This window comes from Hemicordylus capensis, chromosome 4 (genome assembly GCF_027244095.1).
Source record: "Hemicordylus capensis ecotype Gifberg chromosome 4, rHemCap1.1.pri, whole genome shotgun sequence".
Taxonomy (NCBI): domain Eukaryota; kingdom Metazoa; phylum Chordata; class Lepidosauria; order Squamata; family Cordylidae; genus Hemicordylus; species Hemicordylus capensis.
This window is the reverse complement of record NC_069660.1, coordinates 96422049-96446078: the sequence shown is the minus strand read 5'-3', so window position 1 is coordinate 96446078 and position 24030 is coordinate 96422049. Positions and strand designations below refer to the sequence as shown.

The window sequence follows — 24030 nt, the reverse complement described above, 5'->3', positions numbered from 1 at the left end:
CTGCAGTTCCTGCTCATGCTTGGGTAGCCCATTTTCATGCTCTTTTTAATGGAGCTCTGGCCCCTTTGGGTAATGAACCCTCCACTCCAGAGAGGTTGCCTTTGTGGCCATCTCTTACATTGGATGATATAGTTAATCTAGTTAAGGGTCTAAAGAAAAGGAAAGCACCTGGTTCTGATCTCACCTTCCCAGAGGTAGTATTAGATAACCTTGATTGGTGGGCTCATGTCCTAGCCAATTTGTTTACCTCAGTTAATAATACAGGTGTCATTCCCTCCTCCTGGAGTGAGGCCATTGTGGTCCCAATATATAAACATGGCTCCCACTCTGTCCCTTCTGACTATAGACCCATTAGCCTGTTATCGGTGATAGGCAAACTTTATGCCCGTTATCTTTTGGATAAGCAGAAGGGTTGGATGTTGGAGCATCATGTGTTAGGCCCCGAGCAGGCGGGATTCAGGGCTGGCCACTCGATGCTAGATCACTGAATGGTATTATACCATCTGGCATGTAAGTACACAAAGGCCCCTAAAGGCAAACTCTTTGTCACATTCATGGATTTGCGAGCTGCTTTTGACTCCATACCAAGAGAGTTACTATGGACTAAACATAGTGAAACATCTATTGATAAAAGACTCTTATTCCTAATCAGACGACTTTATGCCAATTCCACAATCCGAGTTAGATACGATCCCTCAAGGGCCTTAACTGAGCATATTCCTACTACCCGAGGAGTCGGGCAAGGTTGTCTGCTGGCACCTGCACTGTTTATTTATTAATGACCTGGTCTAGATTTTGGGAAAGGTGGATGCCCATTCCCCTAAACTGGCAGATGTGCGAGTACAGGCGTTGCTATACGCTGATGACACGGCGCTTTTATCTCAGTCTCGGCTTGGTTTAGTGAGACTTTTGGAGGCATTTGCCCTGTACTATAATACAAACTTCCATTAACTTTGATAAATCAAAGGTTTTGGTATTTCCGAATTCTAGGAAAGTTTATAAATGGAGGATTAACCAGACCAATATAGAACAGGTCACCAAATTCAAATACCTTGGGATTTATTTTCAATCCAATCTGAACTGGGAATCTCAGCAGTTACACGTTATTTCCCTGGCCTGTAACACACTATATGCCTTTTTGTGCTTTTTTAATGGGAAAGGTGGCCAATTTATACCTATGGCCTTGCGAGTGTTTCAAGCCAAAATTGTGGCTCAAATACTCTTCAGAGTTGCTATCTGGATCCAAGGAGCCTATCTGGATATCTAATCGATCCAGTCTAGATTCCTTAGAGCTATATTTAGAGTCCCTAAATGTGTATCTTACGCTGCATTATGTTTGGAAACTGGTTCTTATCCAATCTCCTGTCTAGATTGGGAGGCCTCATTGATACACTGGCTTAAACTCTGTTTGGACCCTCAGGGACCTTCATATGTTCAATATATGTGGAGAGATACCTTCCCTAACCCATGGTTGTCTGTTGTCACCAGTAAATTGCTGGGCATGGGGCTTTCTCCCTCTTTCATTTTTTCCCTTGGGATTTGCAAAGGCGAAGGTTATTGTCATTCAGTGTCTAAAGGACATTGAGTACCAACGCCAAGTTGACCTTGGAAATAGATGTTGTTCTCCTTTATACCTTGGCATCTCTCTTCCAGCTGGGAAACAGGCTGCTAGATATCTAGCCATTCTTCACTTTGTTAAATTTAAGTCAGCCTTTGCTAGGGCTAGGCTGAATGTACTTCCTTTGGCTTTGCTTCAAAGGAGGTTCTCTAAAGAACCCCATTTCGGGGTTGTGTCCATGTGGGGAGGGCAGTATGGAAACAGTCACTCATATTCTACTATATTGCTCCCTCTATCGTGACTCTAGGAGTGAATTACTGCATCCATTATTAGAGCAATTTTCTGGTAGGCCTGATTCCTTTTATCTTAACTATTGTTTAGCTGATACTAATGATGAAATCACCAAAGTGGTAGCCAAATTTATTTATGGGGTGTTGAGACAGACATCCCACCACGGTCTGTTATAGGTTTGATTTTATGGTAGTTTTAGTTTTATTTGTATATGTATTGTTATATTTACTCTATTTATTGTAATTCTGAATGGCTGTGTTATACAGCATGGGGATGCGTGTGCCACACGTTCTACAACTTGGATGTAGATAAAGGCTCCAAAGGACACACCATTGTACTTCAACAGTGTTTTGGTTTTGTCTCAAACAATCTAAGCACATCTAGGGGAGCCCTTTGATTAAGCTCCTCTTTCTATCACTCTACCCAGCCTTTAGATCCAAGGGGAAATATGCCTATTCATCCTTTCCATTCACAAGGAGGGTCAACGATTTGTATTTTCTTAGAGAGCCTCACTAGGACCAAAAACTGAGTTCTACCTGTGTGGTGTTCACAATAATTTCAAGCACACACACCCCTACACCCTAAGCAAATACAACTCAGCAGGAAATCCGTTACAAGCACCTGCCCTCATTCATAGGATTATGAGAAACTTCCAAAGCAAGCCACTATTTTTAATGATTCCGCCAAAAGTACAATGGCGGACATCCTAACTACCAAAGCATATGCATAAATAGAGATTGCAGCGACGCAACTAGGGCTTGCATGCAACTCCCCTAGTCCCTCTATACATGCAATGTTACAGAAGCAGATGAAATGTCCACACTCCAGAAGAGAGGACATATGATGCTTAGGGTCAGCAAGGTGCTGCCTCTCTTTCAGAGTGCAGGCAGAGTAGGGACATCCCGCCCACTTGCACAATGGAGTGGGGGAGGGGTTGGGGAAGTTGGGCATGAGCCTCAGTCACGTCCCCACAGTCCCTCTTTGCGTACTCACTTTGGTAGTCATGTTGTCGGCCACAGTGTCCAGAAGTTCACAACATAAAAGACCACCTGAGCAAAAATCCTGGACACATTCAGAGTGCATCTCTAAGATTTTATATAATAGTTATATTAAAAAAATCTGGAAAGCACTTTCATAAAAGGGACTAAGCCCAATACCTGTGATTCCTGATCATCTAGCACCTGAGCTCTTTGAGGTAAGCTTCCTGTAACTAGGCTATCCACAGCGAGTGGCCCAGTTGCTTAGAAAGGATTTCAAATCATTATATCTATCGCAAGTTTATCACAAATAGTCTAAAGTGCATATGAATGTGTGAGCACCCAAGGGATTCTAAGTTCTCAGTTGGAAGTGAATGCTGCATTAATGGACAGACACACAGCAAGGGTCGAGTGAGCCCTGGGACAAAAAGTGAAAATGGAACCCTGCCCCCTGGCTTATTTGGAGAGCAGGGAGTGGGAGAGTAAAGAGCAAACTGGCAGGCCCACAGAACATTTGTCTCCTCTTGTTCAATTATAGCTATGCCTTGACACACCGCCCTTAAAGTCTCCAGTTCAAGCCACTTTAGCCTTGGGAAAATGGTAGAAAATGATGCTCCAATTCAACACTTGCCTAAACATTGCTCATCCTACTTCCTACACAGCGGGTGAAAGGAAAGCATTTTTGGTAATCCTTTAAACTCCATATGAGATTTTCCAGTGAAAAAGCAAACCAAATAGAAGATGGCCCAGCATCAAGTAGCATATAACTTTTATTTGTTTCTGGATAATAAAACCACACAGAGATCCATCAATATAGTTTTATGAAGTGCAGAATGACATTACACGACTCCCCTTGTATAGAGAATCACAGAACTTGGTTATTCTTTTTTTAGATATATATATAAAGGGGGGCTTCCGCTGTAGCTTATTAAACTGTCACACTGACAAGAAATATTTTAACAAGTCTTTTTAAGACTTTAAAGATAGACCATATACCCTCATGCCGTGGCTGGGCAGTTCCTTTATTTACCCATGGCTCCATGGAAAACAAGTTGAGAATACTTCATTAAAGGACAAAATGAGTTTATGTTAACTTGTTTCCAGTTCATGTGTCCACTTTTGTTTGCCGTGTTGAATGACTTGCACAGAGCAAGCTTTTGTTTTAATCAAGTGACAGGCCTAGGTAACCTTGGCTCAGCTGGACACTGCATTAATGTATTAAATACCATCTCAATTGATCGTGCGACTTGACCCTTAGATAATGAATTTAGAAGGTCCAAGGGTTATTAACACAACCATTTTCAGGCAATGACATGGGTTGAGCAAATGCATGACAAGCCTTCTTTGTGGTGAGATAATTGTGCAGTTCTTTTGCTTCAGTACAACCAACTTTTGCCACTTTTACAGTGGTGTAATAAATGTATGGTAGCTTGCAAGTTCTGTCTGCAATGACTTTACCACAAGCATAAAAACTCACATTTGGTCACCACATTCTCACAACTTCAGGAACATTTGCATGGAGAGCACACATTATGACCACGACATGGATACACCTTCATATCACTTCAGCTTGTTATGTGATGATGATATCATGTAAGCAGCTTCCATGAGACTGCAGTGTTTACATGATCCTCGCTATTGAATGTGTATTTCAGTTATGTGTCTCGCTATGATAATTGACCCAGGGCGACTTTTATGGTTCTGTTTCATGTTCAGTCTTGCATTTATGACAGCTCAACTCCAATATGGAAGCTAGTCTCAAAAGCTAGTCTAGTTTATGGGTCATCTCTGTCACAAATAGCAAGAGACCTATCACACTTTCCCCCAGAACCATGCTTTTCCAGAAAGTGCTTCCAGAAATATTGTCTGTCTGCCTGCCTTCTCTCATTTAAATAAGAATCTGTTTATTAGACAGGAATGCAATTGCACCTTGGGTTGCACATAATCATTCATGCCTTACCCTTAAAAACCCACCTGGTGGGTTTTCCCCCCACAAACCTGCATCAGGAATATGGATTGCCCCTTGCCACCAGGGATGCAAACATTCTTTTGTCCAGTGTTGGCAGCTACTGTATACTCATAAAGCTATATTGTTACTATATTGTTCTATGGGACTAACTTTGTGTTTTTCTTTTTCATGCTTCTGTACTGGTCAAAGATGATAAGTTTATCTATCTATCTGAGTTGACAGCTTTTCATAATTTAATAGTGAAACACAAGAGCTAATTCAGGTACAGCTGGAGCTTCCTGTTGAACACTGTAGGTATGGGATCATTTCCAAACTCCAACTTTCATTCTTCTCTCTTGGGGAACACACGTATGACAATAGGAACTGGTAGCTTTCTGGACCTTTGATGTATCTTTGAGAAATGAATTAACTCCTAAAATCTAACTATATGCTTTGTTTTTTCATACCACCTGAAGACAAAACGGTTTGTTTTCAGCCAGTCTTCGAAATACCTTTTAAGTGGCTGAGTGCATTGTGATTCCCAGTTAATGGTTAATACAGTATTAACTTATTTCCCAGTTAATAAACCACTGTGTCTATGGATTTGGGACACTCAATAATAGGGGTTCCCAACCTGTGGTTCTCCAGACATTGATTAACTAAGACTCCCATCATCCCCAGCAACAATAAGCTGTAGCTGGGGATGATGGGAGTTGTGGTTCTCCAGACGTTACTGAACTATAGGTTGGAAACTCCTGCCTTTAGGTACCCAAACCCATGCTCAGAGGTGCTCTTACCCCTTGACTTCCAGGCCAAAGTCCAGGGCCTCCACACACCCTGGGGCCCCCCAAACCCTCTGTCCCTGGTGGTGAGGTCACCACACTACCAGCCTGTGCTGTGCCAGGCTGCCAAGAGTGACTGTGACCTGTGCTGGGCAAGACCTCTGCTTTAGAGATAGAGCGGGGAGGGCTGGGGGAGAAATATGTGGGATGGGAATATCTTAAGTTGTGTGTTGAAATGTTTCTGCTTAGGTATATTTATGCAAATATGCACGTTTCAAAGGCTTACACTCTTGTGAGTTCAGTTTCTGTTTGTGCCCTCAAGAACCCACGTGTCATGGGTCGTGTGTGTGTGCGCAGGTAGGGGGATAATGCTTAACTTGTGGGGGCTCCAAAGGCCTTTAGGTCCAGGCTCCAAAATTACCTAAGTGTACCTCTGCCCATGCTTCATCACTCTGCTAGCTTTTTATTGATGAACAGATTTTGGAGAAACTGAGGCATCCTATCAGCCAAAGAAAAGCCTCTTGGGGCAATGGCAAGTGAAAACGACCCCTTTTGAGTTTTTGTGATTGAATTCAAAAATAAAGTGAAATCTATCTGAGGATACAAGTCAGGCGAATTTGCGTGGGGGGGACCACTGCTTGACCATAGGACCTCCACATTTGTTGCAGCCCTGTACAATGGATTATTATTCACTCTGAGGAGGAAAACAGCCATTTCCTTGAAGCTATCATGTGATTTTACAACCAAGTGGAAGTTTATGCCAGATCTGCCAAGTGACTACTCACTGGAATAGTCTGGCTCAAGTTGGGCAACTAAACGCTTCTGTGCTTCCTGTTTTGGGATGACAGCTGAGTTTCATAACCAATGCATAGTCTACACTTTGCCTGTGCCAACACACATTAGCCCTTGAGATGTGGAGCCTGAACATTGGATTATCCCTACGGATATCCTGAAGTGACACCTGGGACCTTTCCAAGAATAAGTACTTCCAGGTCAAGCTCAGCCCTTTGCCTGAGCAACCTGGGTTTCCATTTTCCACACTGCCTCTCTCACCTTCTGCTAGTCATCCCACCCACTCCTCAGTGCTTTTTCACACCTCCTGGTTGTGGTTATGACAGGACTACCTCCCCCTGTCTCCTGCCCCCATCCAAACTTTTGTCTTCTGCTGGCTCCTCTTCTAAATCTCAGTGAAACTCCAACATATAGGTCAAACATCCAGTGAGAACCATCATTGTGCAACTTCTCTCTGGAGAACTGTACCCAAGAGTACACCCAAGAGCACTTTGTCACTGTACAACCTACATGGTGCTCTGAGAGCATACAACCAGAGGCAGCAGCATCAACATGGGGCTTTCTAGGTTGTGTTTTTTCAGACACTCTCTTGCTCCTATTTTAACACTAAACTAGCATAACACAAAGCTTTGGTTCAAACATTGGCTCTGCAAGCACCGCTACCAGTCAGTCTTGAAAATTTGGACCTAAGTGCAACTAGAATAGCAAGCTAAATGAACTAAGCAGTTTGATAGGTTTTAGACAGCTCCAAGGTGCTAGCTCAAAATGTACAAAGAAATGCACACCTAAGAATAAAAAGGAGGGTGGGGAGATAGAAAATGCTAATCCCCCCCCCAATTAATTCTAACAGAGGTTTTGATCAGTTCACAGAAGATAGGCTTTTGTTTACTTGCCCTTCAGGAAAGGAAAACTAATGACGCTAATAAATGACTATTCAATGTGAACAATACAAGAAAGAAAAAGTGACAAGCTGTTAACTAGATGAGCTATATAATTAAGGCCAAGCTGGTAGCAGAGGTTGATTTCCCCCCCTTGGAGAACAAGAAATCTGGAGCTACAGCAAAATGTTTCAGTTCTGGAAATTAGGCTTTAAAGTGAAGAACATTTAACGTAATGAAGACAAACTTGACATCACCTTTGTTGTCATATTAAATTGCCCTCTCTTGGATGTATTTAGCAACATAAAAAAGAATTAAGGGACAGGTTCTAAATTGCTCCAGTCTCCTACAAGGAATTTCTCTGTCGTTTTCTTTGAGAGGTTGTGTCAGACAGGATCTCTGCCATTAATCAGTTACCTTCCCCTGAAGTTAATAAATACTGCTTGCAGAATGGGATCTGGTGTTAACATGGGGTGTGATTAGAAGGGACAGAAGCCTTTGATTGTCAATCCATTGAAATGTGGTCTAGCAAAGCAGGAGTCAGTCTCGGTTTTTGAAGTCACTGCATGTCTCTGCAGAAAAGACATTAAAAACCAGGAGACAAAAAAAAAGCTGGAGAACACACTGCAGGGGAGAACTTTGTATTCGTAACAGGAACTAGACCTACTAAACCGGCCACTTTCCATCTCTTAATTTCAAGTGTATGCAGGATCAGGGCGACAGTCTCTAAAATGTGCAGGAATGCAGCTTGAATATTCATGGTGCAACATTCATAAGAAGTCACAGCACGTCTGTGTCACTGCAGAGATTGGATATTTATGCACAGCAATCCACACCCCCCCCCCCACCAGACACACACACCACCTAAGTATTGTGAAGAAGGGGTGGGTTTGCTTTGCTCACGGCTACTTTCCACTCGTCCCTGGCTTAGTGAAGGCGGCATGCAGCTATTTGCATCTTGGGGGACAGAATAAGAGAAGACAAGTGGGAGTTTTTAAAAAGCAATACTGCCACAGCCAACCTCGGGATTACAAATTCTAGTACAGTAATCCACGCTATACAAGTTGTAAATGCCAAACATTTTATACAAGCAAGCAGCCAAAGACAGCAGATTGTAAAAGGCCAAGAGGTGCAGTAATATGCTGAAAACAGGCAGATCTGCATGGCAAGTGGTTGCACATGAAGAATGTGGTGTATATAACAGCTCTATTTGGTTGCTTCTAATGTAGCCATCATGCAGCAGCTTGTTTGTATGCATCAAGACCGGGGGGTGGTTATATCAGGGATGGGAGAAACGTTCAACCGATGTCCACGTGTATCAAACACACACCCCCAATTTGTCTCTCTTTATAAACTTCTTGGACAGTTTTTTGAACAGGAGCTCTAGAAATGAGCTTCAACAACTTCAAGCTGATGAGAGTTTGTTGATCAAAAACCCTGTCAATCCAGTAAGGCAGGCATTGACAAATTTTCTTTGTGTCTAGGAGCCAACCCAAAAATGAATGTAGGAGACAGAGAACAGACATAGGAACTAGGAACATTGGAAGCTGCCATATACTGAGTTAGACCATTGATCCATCTAGCTCAGTATTGTCTTCACAGACAGGCAACATCTTCCCCAAGGTTGCAGGCAGGAATCTCTCTCAGCTCTATCTTGGAGATGCCAGGGAGGGAACTTGGAGCCTAGATGCTCTTCCCAGAGCAGCTCCATCCCCGAAGGGGAATATCTTATAGTGCTCACACATCAAGTCTCCCATTCATTTGCAACCAGGGCGGACCCTGCTTAGCTAAGAGGGCATCATGCTTGCTACCACATGACCAGCTCTCTTCTCCTGATAAGTTACCAGACTTAGTGATGGGCATTGTAGAGTATAAGGGTAAATGGGATAAAGAGAAGCCCATTTACAAGGAACATACTTAGAACAGAAACAGAACTACCTGGGACAAATAAATATTGTGTTTAATAACTCCCTCTGAACATCCTAGCCTTGGCACTGGGGATGTTTCAAGCCTTGCATTAAGGGTATTTCTTTATTATTCAGAAAATATAAGCTTAGCACTCAGATTTTGAGGTAGCAATTATTCTCTCAGCAGCAAAATACTTCTGTTATTAATCTTACTTCAAACTAATTCCTTCTCCTCTGACTGAATTCTTTCATTGGACTTGGAACACTGCAACATCTAAACTTATTTCAAACATGCATGTGAATCCTGGCTGGCCAGCTGAAAGTATTTAGAACATTGTTTATTTGTTATGTTTTGGAATGAAAAGTTCCAGGATTATGTTAGAATGTCGCATTCTGTTCTAGGATTTGAAAACAACTTGGAAAACCACATATCAACAACTAGAGGTTTGTAGAGATTCTCCAGCTGCCTCATCATTTGCTTCACAAATATTGTAGGCACAGTGGCTGAGGATGTGTGCCATTCATTGCTAATTACTTGACAAAATATCCAGTTGGTGGTCATGACATTCACACAGCCACATTCCACACAGTCATCTCAGCATGAATGTTTAAGTTTAAAGGAACAATTGTACTTTTCCTGGTAACATGTCCAGTATTGGGACAGTGTCACATCACCACAAGAGTGGTACAACTTTAAGTATTGATACATGGACCTTAGTGTATGGACTATGCACAAAATGAGGAACAAATGCCCATCTATGGTGTGGAAATAAACCAAAAGCTAACATTCATCACCAAATCTTGCATAGGAACAACCTCATTGTCTCAGAGGGCAAATAAATGTATAACAATTAAGAAGAAGCAGAGAGGTCAGAAGAGGAGTTCTGCTCATACATGACAATTTGAAAGCTATATCTTTCTCTCCTAGCTGCAGACTGCCAGCTTTTGGCACTGGCTGCAAAGTAAACAGCAGTTGTGCTTCAAGGAACACACATACATATTTCCACAAAGGCCAGCATTGCTATTTCAGTTGAGCAGACTCATCAAGCAGTCTAGTTTGTGTTCACAGCTTACCGATAGACTACTCTAAGCATAAAATGCCCACACGTGTGCAGCCCGCAAGTTCAAACTTCACCAAGCTCTCTTATTAAACATAACTCATAAAATCATAAGCCTCTTCTCATAGAAGCTTCTGAACTTTTTCCAAGATCAACTGAGCCAAGATGACCAAGACCAACACAGTGAAATTTCTCCAGGAAATGTTCTGGTTTTTTACCAAGCTTTATTTTATCCCAGTTTTTAGAAATGATGAAAGACATACCTGGTTGTGAACATTCTTGTCACTGGCAGGGACATTAATGAGTGAAGTAAAGCAGCAGCAAGGAACATTCGATGTAAACGTTCACAGTGCTCAATATCTGAGCAACCTTTTATCAGAATCTAACTTTAGAATTCTAATAATTTAGAATTGATTGTCTTGTTTGTGTTCCAGTCAAACGGTGGTAATTGTAAAGAATTTACCATGTTTGTAATTGTAGGAGAAGAGTATGGTACACATTAGCATTTAGGGTAACAGGAATACAGGGGCACAAATGTTTGCTCTTGACATACAATGACTAGGAGCTATGTGCAGGAACCAGTCTCTAAATTGTGACAAGTTAGAACTAGGGCTGAAAAAGGCAATTAACTTATTAGCCACTAGTGTTCCCTCTAAGGAGTTCTTTTATATCCACTCAGTTAGTTTTAGATTCTGCTCAGGTTGAATCAGGAAAATCCCACTCTGAATGCACACATGCATTCAAGGCATACACACTGCCACCCAGAACAAAACTCATTCTGCACATTTTAATAAAAAGAAATCTGAGCTGACCCATGGGGGAAAGTATTCAGTGCCAATTTCACTGTAAACAAATTTCTACACATCTCTTTGATTAATTCAGGCAATAGATTTAAACACTGCATGCTTTGCTTGCATTAGTTAGCAAAGAGAAACTGCTGTGCTCTTAATTAAATAGCCTCAAAAAATTACCACTATTGAGATATTGTAACACTGCTTTAACCAATTAAAGTCGATTAAAAGCAAGGCAGTTAAGCTAAAACTTTAATTGGTCAACATCCCTCTTTAATGGGTATGCTCATTTATGATACTTGGGAGAGGGCAAAAGGCCGCCCAGGTTTAGATATGAGATTCCAAATCTTAAAATGTGGGGGGAAAGCAGCTTGGAGATGCTACTGTGTCATAATTAATATGAAGACACAGGGTAGCAAATGAGACAAAAATCTGCAATTAAAACCACCACTGTGAAAACTATGACATATAATGAAACACATGCAGCTACATCATCCATCCTTGAAAGCAAATAAGAGACAGAGCCCTTTCTGTACAAACATAATAGTTATTCCAGGATTAGCTACAAAAGAAAGAATCTGCCAATACCACATTATGACCTCAGGGGTTTCATGACCAGTGGAAAGCACATCAAATGAGGAACCAGCCCAACACCATTACCCCTCAACAGTCTTGCTCTGAAGTGTCAGAAATTGCATAGAGGGAACCTAAATTATTTACATTCTCGAAACATTAACAAGGTGGAAGAGTATTTTTAGAGTACTTGGCTATTGAAACTAACCAAGTGTCTGTCCTCATTAAAACCTTCAGTCTCACTCAGCTGTCAAATTTTTGAAAGATGTTGACTGATGCAGCCTTTAGGGTCACCATGGCAACAAGATACATTACCTAGGTGATGGTGCTCTTACATTGTCACCCCTTAGGTGACCTAGTTCTAGCCAAAAAAAAAAAAAAAAGTGTTTGCATTATATTTTGTACATAAGCCTTCAAGCTGAAAATTTTTCCTCCTGCTGCCATGTTCATTGTCTGTGTAGTCAGAGATAATGAAAAGCAGAATATCTACAATCTAAAGACTGGATTTTAAAAAGTCAGGGCTGAAGACTAGGAAAGTTATTCTGATCACCTGAGCCATTGTCACAAATGAAGTAATAAAGTCCCACTTGCTACAATTCATTAATATGTCTTCTTGTTGTTTACAAGCTTCAGATAAGTAGTTTTAGGTTATTTCAGGACAAGCTATTGAGAAGTTACCACTATAATGTCATGGCCCCCACTACAAGCAGTGGAAGTCTGAGCCTGAACAGAAGGTTACCCAGCCGGGGGGCAGGGGGGCTTTACTGCAGGAGGAAGTGGATGGGGCAAGTTAGGACAAGAGTACATAGAGCACCTATGAGTGAGTATAAGCATAAAGGAGCATAAATCGCAGTAAATTATTTACTCGCAGTAAATTATTTAAATAAATAAACCGGGGCTGTTCACATGCCTGCCTTCGCCTTCCCTGCCACCGCCACCGCCTCCCAAATCATGCCAGAGAGCAGGCAGTTTTTGTTTTCTCTCTTGCATGAGCAAAAGAAGCATCCCGTCCACCCTCTTGCCAGCAAGAGCCAACAGGGAAAGGTCACTATTCCCTATTGGCTCTTGCCAGCTAGAGGGTGAAGGGGTTGCTCCTTTGGAACACGTGTGTGAGAAAGAAAGAAAAACCCAATCTACCCACTCGCCGGCAGGAGGCGGCACAAGGTGGGCAGCAGAGGCAGGAGGCAGTGGCAAAGGCCACGAGGAGGTGACAAGGCAGGGTGTGGCACAGAGGGGCGGGGTCTCTCCAAAATACCTGAGTATTGCACACCACCATTTCCAACACTCTCAAGGTGCAACTTTTGAAAGGCACATATACTGCACAAATAGTCAAGAAAGGAAGCTGAATAACGCTGCTGGCTGCATGGACTGCACCTTGTATTGAAGTCACTGTAAATCCCTCCCACGACTCTCCCCGACCCCAAGAGAAGCAAAGCAGGATTCAACGGCCATTTGGAAAACCTCCAGGTGGAGGCCAGAGCTTGAAGCAACTCCAGAGCAGGAGTCCCAGAAGCAGGACTCTCAGAGCCTGGACTGCTTAGAGAAGTCCAGTCTAGGCAGAGGAGAGGAAGAGAAGTGCTAGACTTCAACCCAGGTTGCCCTTTTAAGGCCTCCACTCTCCAGGCAGAGAGGTACTGCCCAAGAGGCATAGTCTGAGCATGGAGGTATTTAAGAGCCTCAGTATCTCTCTGGCCCTTGTCACAGCAACTTGTTCTCCGGGAAGCATCTCTAGAGCTGTACCTCTGCCTTGCCTTGCCAGTTTTTACTGTCATAGTCGCTTTGTGGTCCCTGCTCATGGTCCAAATCCAAGTGTTTCAAATTTCTCAGGAACTCTCAGTGATTATCTTGTTCCATACCAAAATAGTAGGACAAACAGTGGCTTAGCCACCTTTAGCTGTCACATGACTGGAGCAAAAAGTTATTTAAGCGAGCATATAGTACAGTCCCCTGCAAGACTGTACCACCTCCAGATGCATATGAAAGGAGATATATGACCAGAGAAGGGCTTGTACCTTGTGTAAAAAACAGCTACCAAACAAAACTGCCACACCCATGTTCTCAGGCCACTTGTGCAACCATTCCTGTTCTCTAACAGCTACAGGAGAATCATCAGCATAGACATGCATAAGGTAACCCAGGCCTCAAATTAGCTCCAACTTCTGCTACCTGGTGGTCAGTAACCTGCCTCTTCTGCCAGTGCATACAGTGGTTTACTTGCTTTGACCCATACAAGTTGCTTTTAACAACATTTAAAATATACTTCTGTAAATTGGTGCACCTCATTCTTGTGTGACAGTGTTGGGGCTGTTCCAGAAAATGATCTACAAGATGCTACTAAAATATTTTAGCAAGACGATCGCATTCTCTCTCTCTCTCTCTCTCTAAGTTATTGGTGCAGCTCTTCTACTGTCTTGACTGCTCATGAAAATCAAGCCACACACACATGTATCCTGGGGAAAGGCATGAAGGAAGTGTCAGCCCTAGGGGGAAATGATACTATGGAAGAATTTTGTTCACTCCGTGCCAACATTCCTGTACAAAGTGAACAAACCTCCAGGTTAAAATGTGTCCAAGACAAAATGGCCCATTGTTGAATAGACACAAGCTAGCTCATATAAAAGAATTATTCAGACTGCTAAGAACACAGCAGGAGCCACCAAGGTTTATTCCTATACATGAAAACTTCGTTTTCACACACACACACACACACACACACACACACACACACACACACACACACACGGCTGAAGCAAGCAAGCCATGATATTTACCGGCAGAAGAGGCACCAAAATTACTCTATACTCACAAGTTAAACACTCCAGCATTATGTTACCAGCATTATGAACATACATTATGTTCATTGTTCATATTGGTAAGAAATACAGAAAGCATTAGCATTTTTTATCTGTAACTTGATTGCTCAAGTTGTCTGTTGTGACAGCTGAATTTCAAATTCTCTACCCTACAAATTAAGAGCGATCTAACCTACATACTGACCACATGGCATCAGACAAGTCAATTCAGTTTTCCAATGATAAAACAATTCACACCTTTTTTAAGTAATAGGGAATGTCAACCTGAGATGGAAGCAGCACAAATGTAGCAGCCCAACAGCCATGAGACAATCTGAATGAATGATATTCTTGCATGTACCCAAGTTAGGAATTACAAGTAGAAGAAACCCATGAATGATGCAAGTTGGCTGTGATTCAGTCCTTACAGACAGATTTATTCCATCATGAATACTCATTGTTACAGTCAATTTTGTGGCATGCCCAGAAGACATTATCCACATCAAGTGAGGAAATGAACCCTACTCCCATGAAAACAGGCTACTTGCCCCCGCCCCCCAACATAAGCGCTAATGGGAAAGCTTGTACAGTGAGCTGGGAGCCTCCTGAAAAAAAGTCCTCCATCTGGAAGGGCCTTTTGTTCTGCTCCATCTTCTCTGGGCTGAGGACATCAAAATTGCCACAAATAGGTACAGTGAGTGGCACAGAGATAAGGCAAACTAAGATTTCCACTTGGGACAATTCAGTAAATAGAGGGCTCTTCAGAGGTCAATAAAGAGTGCCTTGCTGAGCATCCACACTCTCACAGACAAGTGTTGGTTTTTTCCAGTACAATCTCATGTACAGATCATCCAGCCAGTTGGGACTCTGCACAATTTCTACAGCGCCACCTGCTCTCCAGTTCTTGCTCTCTATTATTAACCCACCGCTTTTCAATACTACTTTTCTGACAAAAGGGGAAAGGGTCAGTAAATCACAGAAAGCAAGAGCTGGTCAGCAGGAGGAGTGGTGGAAATCACACAAGGTCCATGCATGTGAGATCTTTTGGACAAGACAATGGGAATCTGCAGGTGCAAGTAAGCTCTCTCCAACTTATTCACAAGCTCTTTTCAAAGTGCTCTTTTTTATAGTCTGAAAGAGCCTGTTCATGCTCTGAACTTGACCAATTACTCGGGTCTGAAAGGGTTTTTCCTCCAGATCAGACTGGCTAGGGACTCAAAGTGGTAGTTACTTTCCTTGTACCAACTCTGTTCTCACTTAAGACCACACATTTTCTGCTTGTGGCACACCAAGATTGAGATTGCAAGAGGGGCTGTCGAAGGTTGCCAAGTAGATGGTCCTAGTCCTACACTGTATCAGGGCATCAGCCTTTAATCTTTTCCAGCTCTGCAATTCCCAGCAGTCCCTCCTGCCAGGACAAAGTAAAATAAAGGAGAGAGCTTAAAGTATCACTTGGGAACCCAATTCTCACCTCAGCTGTCCTGCAGTAGCTGGCTGCTGTAAAGGATAAGTGTTAACTCCTGCTAACTGAGCAAAGAAGCACCTTTTTAACCTGGTGATTCTCTTTATTTAGCAGAGGGAGAGCAACTGGCCCTATCCACCCCCAGCACAGCATCCCTCCAGTGGCTGTTGCTGGTGTCTATCTTGTGTTTCTTTTCAGATTGTGAGCCCTTTGGGAATAGGGAGACATCTTATTTATTTATTATTTCTCTATGTAAACCACTTTGGAAACTTTTGTTGAAAAGCGGTATATAAGTTGTTGTTGTCATCGTCTCTTAACCTAAATTCTCCTTTATTCCCAGTTTAAAACCATCAGAGCATCCTTTGCACTTTCTGGATATTTAAAAAATACAAACATGAGCAGCAATCATGAATTCTCATGGGGGATTATTGATCTATGATTAAGCAATATCCATAGTAACAAGCAAATCTGCATTAACTTGACCTACTTTGAAAAAAAAATTCCATCAGCTTTCTGGGACAATGGCATATCCTCTTTCAAAGTCTTCCCAAATTTTGGAAGGACAAAGACAGGTCAACTAACGCTGCTAACAGGAAACAGAGGAGTCGGACAAGAAACCAGGAACCCCCTGGCATGCAGTCAGAATACAGCGGGTTTGTGCAAGTTTTTGACAACTTACTTTCTCACCACAAGTTTCCACAAAGCAAAGTGAAAAACAGGTTTTTCCCCCTGGTTAATATTTACATCCGTTCCATATCTACAGATTGTACTCTCTCAACCTATGGAAGAAATAAAGACAAAGAGAAAACCCAGACTTATGCTTGCTTCACACAGACACACACACTTTACAAAAAAGAAGCCTGCACAGAAGTTAGTAGTATGTAGAACACTACATGACCCTCTCACACCATTGTCTTGTGCAAGGTACTTATGTAACTATCCTTAGGACCTAACTAAATTGGAATGACTAGCATCCTCAGTCTCCCCAAGCCCACCAGCACTCACCTCTTTCTATACAAGCAGACACACACTCTCCTCCATCTTTTCTCTCTCTCACTCCCCACAAAGAATCTGGATGCTCCTCAGTCACTCAGGAAATATGTAGCAACAGCACTCAAGAGAAAAGTCTATCTGCCAAGAAGTTCAAAGTCCCTATCATACACTTTATGAATGAACTAGCGATAGCGCTATTAAACTAGGAATGATTATGAAATGTGGCTCAGGGATAGGCAATTCCTTACATAATATAAAATTGCCCCCAGGCTGTGAAACCCGCTCTCAGCTGAGACCCACGTGACTCCCTCTCCCCCAACCTTCAGGAGGAATGTGGACTGCCCTTTTTGTCCAGGCTTTTGGCCAATGAGCTGTCCTTTACTCTTTTTAAACTTTTAGTTGTATTCTGTTTTTATTGAATTGTTTTTATCTTGTTAATTGCCCTGGGGCCTTAGGATGAAGGGCAATATATAAACAAGCAAACAATAAAAACATATAACTTGGATGGCAGCAGCAGCATGGTGGCATTTGTCTGGCCAGATCATGCAGAATATGTACCCATTCGCCTGTGTCCTGTACTGTCTTAGTTGTGAGCTCAGCAACTGTTGCATCAATTGATGCTCTCCTCTGTATGCTGCCATCATTCGTGGTCATTGGTTTCCATGACCGTTGTGCATGGCAGTCACTAAACCTTAGTCAGGGCCTGTGTAAGCACTGACATTTGTATCACTGTTTCATCGTTCCTGATTTCTCAGCATATTATGTGTTTAACCATTCCTGTCGCTTCCAATTTCTATATCAGTGGTACAGAACAGCTCCCACACAGAAACAACGCAAACATTTTTCAGACAGAAATAAATACTACCAGATCTATAGTGGGCAAGTTGCTGATGTGCAAAAATATAATCAGCTTTTGTTTATCCATTTAAGTGTCCAGTAAATAAATTTACTTTCCCCACCCAGAGTTGTGGAATTGCATTTCTTAAAAAATATAAATCTAGAGAGCACCACCAACAAAAGTTTGTTAACTAATTCAATTACCACTAATAAGATGCCTTCTAGAACTGCATGTCTTATTCCCTCCCCACAGTGTGGTCTGGAAAGTCTTGAGAGCTGGATTCGAATCCCTGCTCAGCCACAGAGTTGCTGGGCAGCTTTCAAGTCACATTTACATTCTCAAATTCCCCACTTGTAAGAGAAAGAATTGTGACTTAACTTCTTATCAAGACAAATGCTTATAAAGCAATTTTCACATTAACATTCCAATCCTAAAAAGCTGTTAAAGCAACTCCCTTTATTTCAGTGGGATTCACTTCCAAATACATATGCTTAGAAGTGCAGCATAGATATACCATGTAGATTAAATCAAATAATTATAATCAAATGGGCCAACCATAGAACTGACATACATCTGATAGCAAGGACATTGGCACAGAGTCAGGCACATGTACAGGTAGAGTATTTCATTGGGTTATTCACACTCACATTGAGGAACACACAGTTCTTGATTACTGCCTACCTACTGTATATGGCAGAAAGGGCAAAGAGAACAGGCCATGCAAGTGTGACAGTGTTCTGCATAGCTTGCAAGGATTAGGTACACCCAAATCCCCATGCAGATATGCTACATGTATGAACAACATTTTGTCATGTTGTTGCTGACAGGAGTCTTTCTAGACAGGAGGCTGAGTATGCATTTGTTCCAGGGGATCCAGACACCTTCCATGAACAGAAGATGCCCACTACTTTCATGCTACTACCTTCACAATGGGCAGGTGCCAGTGTTCTTTCTAAAAAAAATTTCCATCTCTGAGCGGAATGAATTTTGTTCTGGGAGGCAGTATCAAGACAGTGTGTGCACACCTGCATTCAGAATAGGGCCTTTCTGATTCAACCTGAGTTGGATCTAAAATTAACTGAGCTGACATTTTAAAAAAAACACATGTGAGCACGCGCACATCTTAAGAGGGAACACTGGTAGGTGCCCAAATTTGTTTTTGAAATGTTTAAAGCAAGATGCCACTTCTCTTGCAAGGATACCTAGATCACACTCTGTGAGCAACCATCAAGCAAGTATTGCACGAAAATAATACACTGGAAAGACCTCATAACTTCTGTACCAACCAGTGGTTCCCATTATAAACACAATCATGTTTAGCATGCACCAAACACATTATGTCTTTGAACCAACTTTTATTAGCAACATGAAAAGCAAACTTTCAAAATGCGCAGGGCTCTGGATCCAGCTCAACCTCAAACAACTCAGCCTGAATGAGCCCCCTTCATCATTCAGCCTGGACATTAATATACTTATGGGTGTCTAATCCCCACAATCCTTATAACGAGCCTATCCAGTCTGGGAGAATATCATGTAAGGAGTAGAAGTGAAGTGTCCTGAAACAGAGGGGGGCAAAATAGGGATGAGGTGTCCGGGGGTGGGTGGGATATTGATTTCTGCATGTAGGCCCATCAAATGAGTTTGGGAACTACTATACCACTGAAAAAGTAAGTTCAAGAAGTGATCTGCATTCATCAGCTAGCAAAGAGGCCATGCCAAACAAAGTTCACATTCCTTCCTAAGATACCTTCCTAGCAAGAGAATGCATTTTTTCTTAACTCTAGAAGTTCTTTTTACAGAGAAAACCAATATTCTAAGCCAGCAAAGAAATCTGTTTTGAGTTTTGCCTGAAGGCAGCTGCATCAGCTCAAAAGTATTTAGCACTAAACATACTGTGTTGCTCTGGCAGCCCTCCCACCCTCAGTACTATCAGGGGTTCTCAGGTCTGAAAAGTCACCTTACACCACCCGCTTTCTAAAATTCTTCACAACCCAGCAAAAGTGTCAGTCCAGCTCCCTCCCTTGCCCCTCTCACCTTCAACAGAGGAAGCTGAACACTGTAAAGTAATATTCCTGTGCAAGAGAGACAGGCCCTTGAAGAGAATAGGCAAGGTCAGCTCAGGCAGTGACGTGGGGTGAAGGAGAAACACCAGGCCACCTGCTTGCCGTGCTTTCTCACCCCATGCTCTTTCCTCTACGAGTCCCCCTAGGGCTTTCTAGGCGGAGTCATAGCCAGGTCTGTTCCTTGGATCAATGGGGAGTGGTCACCTAACTTCCGTAAAAAGAAAAATCCAATTGAAGTTTTCTTAAGGTGGAACTTGCACTATACCCATTAGTCATAAGCTTAAGCTTTCAGCAGAATTCTCTTTATCAGCATTTTAGAAAAGCCTTGTCATGTCCATATTTCTCCCCACACAAACCAAGTCCAAAGTGTAATCCTCACCTTGATTCCTGATTCCTTAAGACACACTATACAGTAGTTGCAATTTCAGATTTTTTTCCTCTCCTTATTATATCTCAGTATTTTAGATGTTCCAGAAATCTTAAAGTCATAAAAGTTTATTGTCAATATATATATTCCCCTTGCAAAGAGGAAACTGGGCAAACTGGCACCTTTTTAAAATGGTGATTCTCTTTATTGAGCAGAGCGAGAGCAACTAGCCCGATCCATCTCCAGCACAGCATCTCTCCAGTGGCTGTTGCTGGTGTCTGTCTTATGTTTCTTTTTAGATTGTGAGCCCTTTGGGGTCAGAGAGCCATCTTATTTATTAATCCTCTGTGTAAACCAGGGGTGTAGCTATAATTGAGCGAAAGGGTTCAAAGAACACACACACCCCGCTCCTGAGGGCCCTCCAGCTCCACCCCTCCCTATTTTCTTCATTATCTCCCTCACTCTGGGGGGCCACCAGAGAGAGGGTTGAACACGGCCCCCTCTCCCCTAGCTACGCCCCTGGTGTAAACTGCTTTGGGGCCACCTAATGGTGCATCAGGCAAATGACTTGATTATCAAGCCAAAGGTTGCTGGTTCGAATCCCGCTGGTATGTTTCCCAGACTATAGGAAACACCTACTTCGGGCAGCAGCAATATAGGAAGATGCTCATACTGCATGGGAGGAGGCAATGGTAAACCCTTCCTGTATTCTACCAAAGAAAACCACAGGGCTCTGTGGGTGCCAAAAGTCAAAATCGACTTGATGGCACACTTTACCTTCATTTACATCTATCTATCTGTCTATATAAATCTAGATAGATAGATAGATTTATTATTTTATTATTATTTTTTAAACTTGCATGAAGAGAAAGTTATCTATTTATTTATCTATCTATCTGATTTGTATACCGCTCTTCCAAAATGGCTCAGGGCGGTTTACAATTGTTAGCAATGCATTGGTAGAGTGTAACTTTTAGGGGTGTGTGTTTGTATCAGAATGAATTTTTAAAAGTGAACGAAGTCAGGTCCATTTAGTTCATCACTTGTTATGGAACATATGCAGAAAGGTCCCAAATAAAACCAGTGATATATGTGCCATTTCATTCAGTATTTTACTAGACATAAAAGGGCAAAAGAGACAAGTGCACATGTCAGGGAAGGTGGTGATGCAGGGTGCCCAAAGCAAGGAGGTGAGGAAACAGCCTTGATTAGCAGGCTATTCCTTCCAGGAGCAGGAGGGAGCTGTAAGAAGCAGCAAGTTCCCTGCCTCCCAGCTGATCAGCTGCCTCTTTTCTCCCTTGGCTAGCCGGTCCCTAGGATTGTGTGTTGTTTTTTAAACCACCCACAGAGTGATTGCTTTTGTCCTTATTTTGGTGGTGTGGGGACGCAGCCCCCTCTGCCCTTACTGACTGGCTGTCACCAACTATACCATAGTAGCACAGAGTAGCCAACTGTTTTAGAATTGACTATTTGAACCCTCACAGTGCACCTGTGTGCTAGGACTTTGTTGCTCTCCTTGGCCCCACCCCCACCCCAGCCCCTGCTTTATTGCTCAGCGTCAGTCGCCCACTCTTGCTTGCCCCCTCCCTGCCACCCCCCACTCACTCACTCACCCACCCCCTCCCCTCTTCCATATCTGCATATGGAAATCCCAGTGCCCAATCACCAGGGTGCTTCTGCTCTGTTACCTCCAATTGAGAAAGCACCGTGTGGGCGGAGCTTGCCACATTATTATTATTATTATTATTACATGTCTTTTTTGGAAGACATGCACAGAGTGCTAGGAAGCATAGCTCTTCCCAGCGCTTTCTCCTAGAGCTCTAGGAGAGGAGAACTGGTCATGTGGTAGCAAGCATGAATTGTCCCTTTTTCTGAGTAAGGTCTCTGCCCTGGTTTGCATTTGAATGAGAGACTACATGTGAGCACGGTAAGATATGTGAGCACGGATAGCTCCATCCTTAGGGGATGGAGCTGCTCTGGGAAGAGCATCTGTTTGCTTACATGTACACGGTTCCAACTTCCTTCCCTGGCATTTCCAAGAGGCTGATTCCTGCCTGTGACCTTAAAGAAGCTGCTGCCAGTCTGGGTAGAGTGGTAGACAATACTGAGCTAGATGGAGCAATTATATAAAAGCAGCTTCCTATGTTCATCTTAAGAGAGGGCTCCATCTCTTTGAAAGGGCCCTCCTAACATTGAGGAAAGTGTAGTATATACTGTGGAGGTCAACACAGTGTGAAATGGCTCGCATGCTGAAGTTTTGTTTTGTTTTTGCCAAAGCGGATTCCGCTTGAAAAGCGAACATCATTGAACTAGACCTGGCCTGCTCAGCTTTGGCCCTCCAGCTGTTTTTGGCCTACAATTCCCATAATCCCCGGCTATTGGTCACTGTGGCTGGGGATTATGGGAGCTGGAAGGCCAAAGTTGAGCGCGCCTGAACTAGAAGCTCACTTTTCAGGGCTCAGACCACCCCCTCTAAATGTCAATTCTCTCTTTCTCTACTCAGTTAGGTTCTTCCCTCCACAGCTAATCTCTCTTCAAGGTGCAGCACACTAGCCTCTGCAGTCAGCCATGGGGTCCTAGAGAGCAGGCTGCATCTTTATCAGCCATCCTTGACTGCTACAGCAGGTTTTTTCTGCCCGCGTGGCTCTTCATTCTGGAGAGGCTCAGCATCCCCCATCCAGCCTTAGAAGGGCCTCAAACCTATTCCTCCACCACCCTTCTGGGGTCACTGGTACCAATAAAGTGTTTCATTTATTATCCTCTCCAGTGTATTATAAAAACCCACCACACCCTGTCTTTTTAATGTCACATTAGATATTCTACAGATGTTTTTTTAATCATAGGCTGCCTCTGGGGTTTTTCACCTCATTTCCTGCCTCTGAGGCATGTTCTGTCTGCAGCAGTAGCGCAAGAGATTCACGACACTGCTAGCTCCTTCCAGTGCTCCCTCTAACGGAGATTCCCAGATAATGTTGACTACAACTCCCATAATCCCCAAGTCAAAGTCACTGCTGCTGGGGATTCTGGGAGTTGTAGTCAATTTCTGGGAATCCCTGATAGGGATGTGCACGAACCTGTTCGGTGGCCCTTTTACAGGCCTCTGAACAGGTTTAAACACTGGCCAGTTTGTATGTTCAGCAGGGGTGGGGGGTAGGACTTTAAGGGTTAGAGAGGGTGAATTTACCCCTCCCCCTGCCAGCGCTGGAGTTTTGTAAAATCCCTTGGGGCAGCAGCATACCTCCCTGCCACGCTTCCTTCTTCTTCAGCCAGAAGTACTGGGCGCACATGCACATGCCTGGCATGCGCACATCACAATCAAGCCCATTTGATGTGCACGTGTGTGCCCGGAACTTCCAGCTGAAGAAGAAGAAGGGGTGGCAGCATACCTCCCTGCCACTCCAAAGGATTTTACAAAACTCCAGCGCCGGCGGGGGGGGAGGCGGGGGAAGTTCACCGGCGGGGGGGGCGGGGGAAGTGCACCGGCGGGGGGGGGGGCGGGGGAAGTGCACCGGCGGGGGGGGGCGGGGGAAGTGCGCCCTCCCCCACCCTTAAAGTCCTAACCCCCACCTCTTCGAGCCACTCCTGCCTGGTTCCGTGCACATACCTAATCCCTGTTAGAGGAAACACTGGGTCCTTCTACCTTCTTCATTGTTGAAGGGGCTTCTTTCCAGGGCCCCCTGCAATGCTAGAGCGGCCTCTGGAAGAAAAGCCCATTCAAAAGCCCATTCTTAATTCAACAATTAAGAGGGGAAGGAAGACTGTGATGGCTCCTTCTACTCTTCTCCTCAGCGAATGGTATGCATTGGTGGCAGGGGCTCTTCCTCCTCTCACACTCAGAAGACCACCCAGCTACTGACACAACCTCCCCTCCAATATGAAATTACTCCCACAGCAGAGGACACAGGACCCTTTGGTGCTCCTATGGGTCCCCAGATCCGGAGCCAATCCTGCTTATTCCAT

At 43.3% G+C, this 24030-nt stretch overlaps 1 protein-coding gene across 3 annotated transcripts in view; it reads right to left on the bottom strand.

Moving 5' to 3' along the window:
* The window catches only part of ACOT11 (acyl-CoA thioesterase 11), a 151609-nt gene that overhangs the window by 61860 nt on the left and 65719 nt on the right, over positions 1–24030 (bottom strand). Inside the window, exon 1 of one of the 3 annotated variants that reach the window (XM_053243605.1) lies at positions 19675–19856. The exons of the other annotated variants lie outside the window; for them this stretch is intronic. The gene's annotated coding sequence lies outside the window, so the exon portion shown is untranslated. Of the gene's footprint in view, positions 1–19674; positions 19857–24030 lie in introns of those variants that run through there. 3 annotated transcript variants of the gene reach the window in all.